We start from the raw sequence: 13,014 nt of genomic DNA on the forward strand, positions 1-13,014 counted from the left end.
GTGACCAATTTCAAAGTCTGCAGCAAGGATAGCTTCAGCATCATCATCCAAATCTCTGCTCTCAGGAACTTCAGGAGGGGCAAAAAAATTAAAGAAAGAGTCATTGGAAACTGTTTTAGTCACAGTACGAACTGTCCCATGTCCCTTGTGTTTCTGCTTCTTCTTAATGGTTTTCAAAGTGACATTCTTTCCTTTTTTCCAATCTATCTGGCACCCCATACAACCCATAATTTCTGAAGATGATGATGATGATTATGATGAAGAAGGTGAAGAAGCGGATGAGGAAGGGGGAGAAGAAGGAGATGAGGAAAATGATCCAGACTATGACCCAAAGAAGGATCAAAACCCAGCAGAGTGCAAGCGGCAGTGAAGCAGGTTGTATGTGGCCTTGAGGATAACCTGCACTGTAATAGCCTAAACACAACTATTATTTACTTAGAGCCTTATGTTTTTGTATTTCCTTGGTAGATTCAGTATTTTTTTTAAGGGAAAGGAATTCATACTTTAAAGATCAATTTGTTCTACCTAGCATTTTAACAATAGTTTTCCTGCAAGATATGTTGAATGCTCAAATTCTTTCATGCGTGTTCATTCATTGCTACATAGTTTGGTTCTCCTGGAAGTTTTTTGAAGTGTAGCTTTTGGAGTACAATTCTGAATTGCAGCTGTTTTTGTTTTGCTCATTTTTTTTTCCTGAAGAACCAAAGTGTTTCTTCAGTTGGTAGTTGAATGAATTTGTCTGCTTATATTAGCTGTGCCTTTCATTAATTTGTTACAGAAATACAATGATTTATACTAAAACAATTCATATTTAAGAAAAAAAGAGACCAGATTTGTGGTGAAGAATTTCCAGTATGACCACAACCAATAGCTGTTAGATCGTTAATGGACTTTTCTATTTTTAGGCAGCATATAACTTTTTTTTTTTCTGATCCATATTATATATGTTTATTCACTTCAATAAAATAATGGTTACATTGGCTTCTTGCTGTTTAAACCATAATCTTTTCCTGTTTTTTCATTATGAAATAATTTTCGGTTTAACCATTCCAGTACTTAAGAAATTTTAGGTACTTTTCTTATTGAGGTCAGTGCAGAACCTTTGCAGTCCAAGGATGGCAGCTTTCATCTGGTTTAGGCTTTCTGTTCTCTCCCCAGTACTGCAGGTCTAGTTGACTCAGTTGCAGTTATTAGGGTGAATTGTATCATGCAATTATAGAGGACTTGCTCCGATGTGTACTTCCAAAGAAGATCTCTAGGTACTTAACCTCCTTTAATTCAAAGTATATTCCAAGTTACACGTCTCAGTAAGATCCCAGATTTTTTACTGCCAAGTGTTTGCTCTGTGGCTCTGTATAGTTACTATGCATATGAAACAATATAAATGCCTTCAGTGTAGTGCCTCACATGAAGTAGGAGTTTAATAAATATTCATTTTCTTTAAATGAATTTCCTTACCAACCCATATGTTTTTCCCAGTAGTACTGTTATTTTTCAGACTATATGGTCATCACATTTTGGAATTGCTTTCCAAGTCAGAGTACAAGCTGTATCTGCAGATAATTATCAATATTTTTAGAAACAAAAAATCCTCAAAAATGTTTTGGAAAATGGAACTTTCATCAGAAAAAGTAAATGACTTTTTTCCAAGGCAACACTGACATTACTATATAGTTATAGTATCTTTTAAACATATTTTGCCATATTGCTTTGTATTTGTAAATAGTTGTTTTCTGGTTTTGTTTGTTTTTATTTTTAAAGATTTATTTATTCAAAAGTCAGAGTTACACAGAGAGAGAAGGAAAGGCAGAGAGAGAAGGTCTTCCATCTACCAGTTCACTCCCCAGTTGGCCACAACTGTAGGAGCTGAGCCATTCTGAAGCCAGGAGTTTCTTCCAGGTCTCCCACATAGGTGCAAGGGCCCAAGAACTTGGGCCATCCTCCACTGCCCTCCCAGGCCATAGCAGAGAGCTGGATGGGAAGTGGAGAAGGGGATTTGGGCACCACAGGCGGCAGCCTTACCCACAGGTTTCGGCCTTACCCACCACGCCACAGCACCAGCCCCTGTCTTTTCTATTAAACCCATTTGTTAAATTAGACTAATAGTACTAGAGTATATAAGAATGACCACTTGGGAAGAATAAAACAGTGTTTTAAACCATTAAATTGGGTTTCACCTTCCAATCTATTAATTATGTATGTATGTATGTATTTATTTTAGCCTTAATTTACTTAGGAAAAACAAACAGACTGTAGAAACTGCAGAAATATCCATTTTGATCCAAGGACTCAAATTGCCACATTTTTGTATGTCATTTTTTTCAAAGTTGACTTCCTAACATAATGTGCCATGTACATTGTTGCCAGTCTGGGCAGCATATAATTTTTAACAAAAACCTCTAATTCATAGTGATTATTGGTTGCCCATATGGAGGTCAACAAAACGTAGGATTTTCAAGTTAGCCTGATATCTTACTGTACTTTTAAATGTAACCTCCATTAAATCCACTAAACATCTTTTCTTTGTGGTAGGGTCTACCTTCTGCTTCTCTGGAAAGGATGAATTTACATCATTTGATGAGCCTATTTCAAGTTTTTTGTTACTGTTTGTTTTTCTTGTTTTTGTTTTTGCAGCCTAAAATAAAAATGTCAAATACAATTTTAGTTTTCTAAAAAAGTCTTAATTTTGTACTAATTTAGGTTAGAAGCAAGGCTTAGTTTGAATTAAGGGTTGTGCCCAGTTAATCATATTGAAGAAAAGGGTGCCAACTTCAGAAAAGTATACTACCAGAAAACAAGTGTTTAAAAAAAAAACTTAAATGATGTAATACTTTTTTAAAAAGAAAAATTAAAAAGTTAAATTCCATTTCCTCATGTTTGGGACTAGAGAGAAGACCCCAAGCTTCTATGATTTATCTAATTCTTAGGCTTTTGTTTAGTATGTATTAAAATGGGTAGTACTGTTTACCTAACTACCTCACCTATGTGTTAAAGCATATTAAATCTCATGAAATGTTTCAGTCTGAATAAAACCTTGAAAATCTGAAAAAAAAAAGAAATAAAATCATTCCCAGACCAGCTAAACTGGGAAAATTCATCATTACCAGACAAAGAATCCTGAAGGGAGACCTACATTAGAATTAAAGGATCAGGGCTGATGCTGTGGCCCAGTGGGTTATTGCCTTGGGTTGAAGAGCCAGCATGCCATATGGGCACTGGTTCTGGAGTAGGCTGCTGCTCTTCTGATCCAGCTCTCTGCTATGGCCTGGAATAGCAGTGGAGAATGGCCGAAGTCCTTGGGCCTATGCACCCATGTGGGAGACCTGGAGGAATCTCCTGGCTTCTGGCTTCGGATAGGTGCAGCTCCAGCCATTGCAGCCATCTGTGGAGTGAACCAGAAGATGGAGGACCTCTCTCTATGTCTCTACTTCTCTCTGTAACTCTGTCTTCCAAATAAGTAAAATAAATCTTTAAAAAAGAATCAAGAATCTAATCAATAGATGCTTACAAAAAGAATTAAAGGATCATAACAATCGTCATGAAAACACAATGACAATACAAAATTCAGTAACATTGCAAATTCATAAAAGAGAAAGATAAGAAAATCCACCGTTATGACAGAAAGCTACCAAAACACAAAGAATGAAAAGAAAGGCAGAATGAAACATAGATTATGTAAGACAAGAAGTAAGCCATCAACAAAATTGCAGTAGTGAGTTCTCATCTCTCACATTAGCCTTGAAGGTAAATGGAATATATTCCCCAGTCAAAAGATACACCCTGACTGAATGAATAAAAAAAGTATACTGAACTCTACATGGCCCATAATAAATTCACCTCACAAGTAAAGATACACATAAACTGAAAGTAAAGGGATGCAAAAGATACAATGTTTCACTCTCTCAAAGACCACCAGGGCTTAATCAGAGAGACCTTGACCATCAAGCAGGCACAAAAATGTTAGTGTCTCTCCTAGGTCTCTGAAGGAGTAGGGAAGCAAGTAGAAGCAGAAAGATAGTGGAAGAAAAAACAACCATTGTGTGCAGAATTCTCAGAAATCTCATTAGTGATTGGACACAGGGAGGCACAAGCATACACTCACATGTAGTCATAACAACACATAAGACTTACACACAGCCTTAAACTTACCAAGATGCCACCACATTATACCCAGGCTTGAATAAAAAGGATAATTGGACCATCTCTCTTTCTGGTTCCATGTACAGGGAAAAAACACTCCCAGCACTAGGTCTCCATCTCTGAAGACACTTGGCTTCAGATACTCATGGCAGTTCTCAACAATTCTGTCCTGTGAATTAGATAAAGCCTGCACGAGTAGGTAGAGAAAAATCAGAGGCAATGACATGTCACTGTCTCCCCAAACTATAGTGAGAGCCCTGAGTCTCAGCTGAGAGGAGGAGACACAGGGCTGGATCAGGTCTGAGGGCTCATCAATCAGCAGTGACAGTGGAGCTCTGTGTAGAGCACAGCTGACTCCAGGTATTGACGTGTGTCCTCTGCCTGTAGGAACTTGTGTGCCAGTCTGGTGAGCTAGACCAGAGCACAGCTAGAAGGAGAATGCAGAGTTCACAGCAAGTCACAGTGCTGAGACCTGGCTCTGAGTGTCCTGTGATCAGAGCTGCTCTGGGTTCCCTGTATTTTCAATGCTTCCCATTTTTTCTCATCCAGAAACTCAGGGGATCCACCTGCCTGAGGCTCTGCATCTGTTGTCTTCCATTATGGGGGAAAACCCTTTGGAAAAACATGTTTTGCACTTGTCTACCTCCTTTGCCTCTAGGGTTGCATGATAGTCCAACAAGGCTTTGGCAATCATAGCATCCTGGTACAGCAGCTCTGTGAAATAGTGTGCACAGTGGCCAAGGGTTTTGTGAATAGACAGCTTTGAGGAATTTGGCAGGGTTAGAAAAAGTTGGTGTTGGAATAACCAAAACACCCAGCTGCATCTTCCCACATGATGCTGTAGACATTAGGTGAAGGGCTGACATCACTCACAGATGACTTCGGACACCACAGGAATGCTCATCATTATCATGCCTAATGTCACTCCCAGGGCCACGGTATCCTGCTGCCAAAAAATGGGCTTCCTTATTAATAAGTGAATAAGCCACATTCCAGAGAGAGGAAGTAGTTCATCCCCCAATCTTACTCCTCTCCCACAGCTGATCTCCTACCCATCAGCCTGATGCCCTCCACAAAGAGAACACTAGAATCACCAAGCTCTCAACATGTTGTTTCAATGTGACAACTGAAAGAAACTGTGTTGGTTCTCAACCACTTATTTTCTGTGTTCCATAGTTATTTTCTCCCACTTTTCAGAGAAAATTTTACATGTGTATTTTCATTTTGAAATTCATAATTTTAAATTATGTAGATGTATCTCTACCAGAGAATGATTTGATACCTGTACACAATGTTGAGTGGTATAATACAACTGTTTTGCATCTCAGCTTTATTTCACTGCCTTATTTTTTCTTGTGCTGACCACACTTAAAGGTCTATTGTGTCAAAACTTTCAAGTATACAACATGTTATTCACTGTGTTATCTCATGATTTGTGACAGTTCACTTGAACTCCTTGGTCTTGCCTAATTTTGACTGCTGTGATCAACATGTTCTTAGTTTCCCACCTCCTAGTGTTTCAATCACAAAGCTCTATTTAATTTTTTTGAACTTTTATTTAGTAAATATAAATTTCCAATGTACAGTTTATGGATTACAATGGCTTTTCCCCCCATAACTTCCCTCCCACCTACAACCCTCCCATCTCCTGTTCCCTCTCCCATTCCATTCACATCAAGATTCATTTTCAATTATCTTTATATACAGAAGATCAATTTAGTATATATTAAGTAAAGATTTCATCAGTTTGCACCCACACAAAATATAAAGTGTAAAATACTGTTTCAGTACTAGTTATAGCATTAATTCACATTGAACAACACATTAAGGACAAAGATCCTACATGAGGAGTAAGTGCACAGTGACTCCTGCTGTTGACTTAACAATTTGACACTCTTGTTTTTGGCGTCAGTAATCTCCCTAGGCTCTAGTCATGAGTTTCCAAGGCTATGGAAGCCTTTTGAGTTCGCTGACTTCGATCTTATTTCGACAAGGTCATAGTCAAAGTGGAAGTTCTCTCCTCCCTTCAGAGAAAGGTACCTCCTTCTTTGATGGCCCGTTCTTTCTACTGGGATTTCACTTGCAGAGATCTTTCATTTAGGTCCTCTTTTTTTTTGCCAGAGTGTCTTGGCATTCCATGCCTAAAATACTCTCATGGGTTCTTCAGCCAGCTCCAAATGCCTTAAGGGCTGATTCTGAGGCCAGAGTGCTGTTAAGACATCTGCCATTCTTTGAGTCTGCTGTGTATCCCACGTCTCATGTTGGATTGTTCTCTCCCTTTTTTATTCTATCAGCTACTATTTGCAGACACTAGTCTTGTTTATGTGCTCCCTTTGGCTCTTAGTCCTATCATTATGATCAATTGTGAACAGAAATTGATCACCGGGACTAGTGAGATGGCATTGGTACATGCCACCTTGATGGGGTTGAATTGGAATCCCTTGGTATGTTTCTAACTCCACCATTTGGGGCAAGTCCAATTGAGCATGTTCAATTTCAAAAAATATTTGTTTATTTATTTGAAAGTCAGATTTCCACCGAGATAGAAGGTAGGCAGAGAGAGAGAGAGAGAGAGAGAGAGAGAGAGATCTTCCATCTGCTGGTTTGCTCCCCAGATGGCCATAACAGCTGGAACTGTGCCGATTTGATGCCAAGCACCAGGCGCTTCTTCCAGATTTCTTCTGGATCCCCAAAATGCCTGCAGAAGTCCAAGGACTTGGCCATCTTCTACTGCTTTCCCAGACCACAGCAGAGAGCTTGTTTGGAAGTGGAGCAGCCAGGAGTTGAACTCATGACCATATGGTATGCTGGCACTGCAGTTGGGAGCTTTACCAGCTATGCCACAGTGACAGCCCCAAAAGCTCTCTTTCTGAAGTTGACTTTGGACACCAGTCCTAGGAATGAGGAAAGGATACATTCTTTTTTTGCACATGATGTATGTCATGCATCCGAATGACCTCAACACTCATCCACGTTGTCAAATAATAAGATTTTCCTTATTGGTAAGACTGAATAATATTGCAGTTTATATACAGACCACATTGTCTTTATACATTTATCTATTGATGGACACTTAGGTTGATTCCACACTTGGAATTTTTGAATAATGTTGCAATGATCATGGGAGTGCAGATGTTTCTTTCACATGCAAATTCCACATCCTTTAGATATATAATTTCAGGTAGCACTGGGACTGCTGGGTAATATGAAGGTTCTATTTTTTGTCATAAAATTTTTGTTATATTGATACTAATTTACCTTCCTACCTTCATCCTTGTTAACATTTATTTCTTCTATGTTTTTTAAAGATTTATTTTATGTATTTGAAAGTCAAAGTTACAGAAAGAGAGGAAGGGGAAAGAGCAGGGAGAGAGAGAGAGAGAGAGAGATCTTCCATCCACTGGTTCACTCCTCCTAATGGCTACAACAGCTTGGACTGGACCAAGCCAAAGCCAAGAGCCAGGAGCTTCTTCCAGTTCTCCCATGTGTGTTCAGGGGCTCGAGCACTTGGAACATCTTCTATGGTTTCCCAGGTCATTAGCAGGCAGGTGTATTAGCAGTGGAGTAGTCAGGTCTGAAACTATCACCTGTATGGGATACCAGCATCACAGGCAGTGGCTTTACCTGCTATGCTACATTGCCAGCCCCCTTTTTATGTTTTTTTTTAATAACTCTTCTAACAGGTGTGTGGTGATATCTCTTTATAGCATCAGTTTGTAACTCTCTTGTGATAAGTGGTGATGAGCATTTATTCATTTTTATTTAATGAATGCATTTTTCCTAGATACTACTTTAGGAATATAGTAGTTCTTTCCCCCTAACCCCCCTCGCAAATCCTACCTCACCTCCCTCTCCCTCTCCCATCTCTGTCTTTATTATGGTGTATTTTTAGCATGACTTTATATACAGAGGACCAACTCCATGCTAAGCATAGACTTCAACAATTTGCACCCATGCACATACACAACATATAGAGTACTGTTTGGGGAGAAAATGTGCAGTTGATTCTCATATTAAAATTCATTAGGGACAGAGGTCCTTCGTGGGGAGCAAGTCCACAGTGACTGCTATTTTTCCTTTAAAAAGTAACGCTCTTTTTTTGACATCAGTGATTGATCATCTGAGGCTCTTGCCATGGGCTGCTAAGGCTATGGAAACCTTTCGTGACCATAGACCCCATCAGTATTTGGGCACAGTCATAAGCAAAGTGGATGTTCTCTCCTCCCTTCAGAGAAGAGTGTATCCTTCTTTGATGACCCTTTCTTTTCTCTGAGGTATCATGGAGATCCTCCATGTATGATATTGTTTGTCACTGTTTTGGCTTTCCAGATCATTTATTAATTTACCTGTTCATTGTGGGTCTTCTTTTTGAGAAATCTCTATTCAAGTCTTTTGCAAACATTCAGTTGGGTTATTTTTTTCTTACTATTAACTTTTGGAGTGTCCTTTATGTTTTAACTATAATCTTTTATCTGATTTACACTTTCTTTTTTATATTTAAATTTTGGAAAATTTTAATTATTATTACTTTTTAAAACAGCACAGTGAAATTTATTGTTGCAGCCAGCAAAACATCCCTTTTTAAAATTCCACACGGCAATGCAAGTTAAAAAACTTCACTCATCAAATAAATGATATTTTAGACAAGGACTTGCTAAAGAAACCTCATCACAACAACTTTTTAGGGCATGATCACTTTAAATCCATGGGAGCAACAGTCATTCCATCTCTCTTTATTTCAGCAAGAAATCAGTGTCTGCCTGTTACATCAAAAGAAAAAAATCAGGATTTGTTTTCTAAATGTATCACCTGAGTCAAGGAAACATGTTATGACTTCTTGTAGGAAAAATAGCTTGCAGCTTATAGGAGACACTTGGTTGATGTTCATTAATTAGTTTTTTTAAAAGATTTATTTATTTGAAAGACAGAGTTACAGAGAGATATAGATCCAGAGAGAGAAAGAGAGAGAGAGAGAGGTCTTCCATCTGCTGGTTCACTCCCCAAATGACTGCAAATGCTAGAGCTGAGCTGATCTGAAGCAAGGATCTTCTTCCAGGTCTCCCACGTGTGTACAGAGGCTAAGGGAGTTGAGCCAACTTCCACTGCTTGCCCAGGGCATAGCAGAGAGCTGGATCAAAAGTGGAGCAGGGGGAATCAAACCAGCATCCATATGGGATGAAGGCACTGCAGGCAGCAGCTTTACCTGCTATGCCACAGCTCTGGCCCCCATTAATAAGTTTTTAACAGATTCAAAGTGCTTTGTAGATATAATTCTAAAAACAAACTGATATTCCCTTTCTTCCTCCCTTAATTTCTCCTCCTCTCTCCCACCCACCTTCTTTCTCCCTCCCTCTTTTTTAGTTTTTGAGATAACATATTTACATTACTGTAAAAAGGCTTAATACTTTGCCAAATAAGATGGCAGAATAGTGAGGGCACACTGACAGTCCGAGAAAAGATAATATAATAAAAGTGGAGTTATGGTAGCCTCAGGAAAAGGATCAGGGAAAAACTCTTCCAGATCTAGTGGCTGTGACTCGGAGGACCTACGGGGAGAGCAAGGTCACCCACCTAATGGAAGCTGAGTCGCCGGACCCTGCGGAGCCGCAGAGTCTGCACGCCAGCACTGGAAGGGGAGGTGAGACAAAAACCTCTTGGTAACCCGAGACATTGGTGGGGAAAGGCAGAAAAAGCCTACAGAGAACGAGGCCTGAAACCCCATTGGGGAAAGTTCACCAGGCTGGCTGGAGGAGAGAAAAAATTGAATAAATAAGGGGAACCTGCAGGGACATTTAGCCTCTCTCTCCACTCACCTTACAAAGCTGAGCAAGACAAAGGGCAGGCGCCATTTTACATAAGTAAAGTGGTGCATACCATTTTGCATATGTAAAGCGGGTGCCCTTCATTAGCCAAGCAGAAAAACCTGACTCTGGTAAGCAAACGAATACCCACAGGGGCCAGATTTCATACATCAACTACTCTCAATTCCATTCAGCTGTGTGGAATTACTTCCCAACTGAGTCAAAAAAAAAAAAAAAAAGGAGAGAGAGAGGAGAGAGCCAGAGCAAGAAAGAGAACAATCAGGGTGAATCACCTTTGGCACACCCTTAACCCTGTAGAACCAGAGCTCTCTGGCCACACCCATCACAGCCTCTAAGGATCCATCAAAAGCAGACAGTCCTCTTAATCTAGAGTCACAGTATAACGAGAAAAAAAAACAAAGAATATCTCCAATATGCCAAACAACAAACGCAAAAACCGAGGTAACAAGAACAAGGAAGACAGTGTGACGCCCCCAAATGAAAGAGACACCCCAATTCAAGATTATGAAGATGATAAGATAGAAGAAATGCAAAAAGCGGATCTCAAAAAATTGATAAGAACATTAAGAAGTTCTCAAAAACAAATTCTCAAACTACAGAAATCCTTAATGGACAAGATAGAAAATCTCTCTCATGAAAATGAAATATTAAGGAGGAAATAAAATGAAATGAAACAACTAGTAGAACATGAAACTATGATAGTGATGAGAAATCATAATGAAATGAAGAATTTAATAGATCAAATGATAAACACATTAGAGCGCCTTAAAAACAGAATGGGTGAAGCAGAAGAGAGTATTGGACTTAGAAGACAGAGCACAGGAAAATATACAGTCAGACCAAAGAAAAGAAGAGGAAATTAGAAATCTAAAACATATTGTCGGGAATCTTCAGGATACTATTAAAAAACCCAACATTCGGGTTCTAGGAGTTCCTGAAGGCATGGAGAGGGAGAAAGGATTAGAAGGCCTTTTTAGTGAGATACTAGCAGAAAATTTCCCAGGTTTGGAGAAGGACAGAGACATCCTAGTACAGGAAGCTCATAGAACCCCTAATAAACATGACCAAAAGAGATCCTCAACACGACAGGTTGTAATCAAACTCACCACAGTGAAACATAAAGAAAAGATCCTAAAATGTGCAAGAGAGAAATGTCAGATTACTCTCAGAGGATCTCCAATCAGACTCACAGCTGACTTCTCATCAGAAACCCTACAAGCTAGGAGGGAATGGCGAGACATAGCACAGGTACTAAGAGAGAAAAATTGCCAGCCCAGAATATTATATCCTGCAAAGCTCTCATTTGTGAATGAAGGTGAAATAAAGACCTTTCAGACCAAACAGAAATTGAAAGAATTTGTCACCACTCGTCCAGCCCTTCAAAAGATGCTTAAAGATGTGTTACACACAGAAACACAGAAACATCAATATGAAAGACAGTAAATGAAGGAAACCTCACGCCTAAAGATCACAGGAAGTTCAAAACATGTATCAGAAAATATCTTTGGCAAATGGCAGAGCAAAGTTACTACTTATCAGTAGTCATATTGAACATTAAAGGCCTGAACTGTCTAGTTAAAAGACACCGATTGGCTGATTGGGTAAAGGAACAAAACCCATCTATTTGCTGCTTACAAAAAACACATCTTTCCAAAAAAGATGCATACAGACTGAAAGTGAAAGGCTGGAAAAAGATATACCATGCCAACAGAAATGAAAAAAGAGTGGGCATAGCCATCTTAATATTGGACAACATAAACTTTATCACAAAAACTGTTAGGAGAGACAAAGTGGGGCACTATATAATGATCAAGGGATGAATTCAACAGGAAGATATAATGATTATCAATGTATATGCACCTAATTACATGGCACTGGTTTATTTAAAAGATTTGTTAAGGGACTTAAAGGGAGACTTAGACCCCAATACAATAGTGTGGGGAGCAACTGGGAGCAACTTGGACTAGACTAAGTTACTGGAATTAAGACTTATTCTATGCATCTGCTCTCCCACAATATGGCGCTGAGAAGGGAGGAAACAGCTTCTACACAGCTGCCTCCAGTTCAACCAATAAACAGCAGGACCTGCTCCTGATTGGAGGAGAGCAGCGTACTCGGCGTGTGGGTAGCAGAGTTGGGATTGGTGGAAGAGGACTATAAAGGAGGAGAGAGACAACATGCACCAGGAACATCTATCTGAAGGAACACCTGTGCAGCCCCCGAGAGAGCTGGCCGGTGGTGTGCCGCTCCCCCGCGGAAGTGGGGAAAGTGGCTAGAGGGAACCTCCCTTCCACGGAGGTGGAAGGGTCGGTAGCCAACCCGGGAAGAACCAGCAGCAAACACGGGGAGGGCCGAGCAGACAAATGAACAGTGCAGGGTTCAGTGTCGCTCCTCCACAAAGATGGGGAGCGACAAATAGTACAGGGGGATTTCAATAATCCACTCTCAGAAACAGACAGATCAACAGGACAGAAGATCAACAAGGAAACAGCACATTTAATCATCACTATTGCCCAAATGGATCTAACATATATCTACAGAACTTTTCATCCTACACAGAAAGCATTTACATTCTTCTCAGCAGTACGTGGAACCTTCTCTAGGATTGATCACATACTAGGCCATAAAGCAAGTCTCAGCAAATTCAAAAGAATTAGAATCATACCATGCAGATTCTCACACCATAAAGGAATGACGTTGGAAATTAGCAACTCAGGAATCCCTAGAGCATATGCAAACACATGGAGATTGAACAACATGCTTCTGAATAAACAATGAGTCATAGAAGATATTAAAAGAGAAATCAAAAATTATCTGGAAGTAAATGAGGATAAAAGCACAATGTATCAAAACTTATAGGATACAGCAAAAGCAGTGTTAAGAGAAATGTTTATATCAATAGGTGCCTACATCAAGAAATTGGAAAGACACCAAATAGATGACTTTCACTGTATCTCAAGGATCTAGAAAATCTGCAGCAAACCAGACCCAAATCTAGGAGGAGAAGAGATATAATTAAAATCAGAGAAGAAATCAACAGGATTGAATCCAA

General features: G+C 39.5%; 1 long non-coding RNA gene across 1 annotated transcript; it reads left to right on the top strand.

Moving 5' to 3' along the window:
* Window positions 1-267: 267 nt before the first annotated feature.
* LOC127485813 (uncharacterized) lies at window positions 268-2,659 on the top strand. Its single transcript, XR_007912718.2, has 2 exons — window positions 268-406; window positions 2,533-2,659. It is a non-coding gene; the product is annotated as an uncharacterized lncRNA (long non-coding RNA).
* The last annotated feature ends 10,355 nt before the right edge of the window (window positions 2,660-13,014 follow it).

Source organism: Oryctolagus cuniculus, unplaced genomic scaffold (genome assembly GCF_964237555.1).
Source record: "Oryctolagus cuniculus unplaced genomic scaffold, mOryCun1.1 SCAFFOLD_50, whole genome shotgun sequence".
Taxonomy (NCBI): Eukaryota; Metazoa; Chordata; class Mammalia; order Lagomorpha; family Leporidae; genus Oryctolagus; species Oryctolagus cuniculus.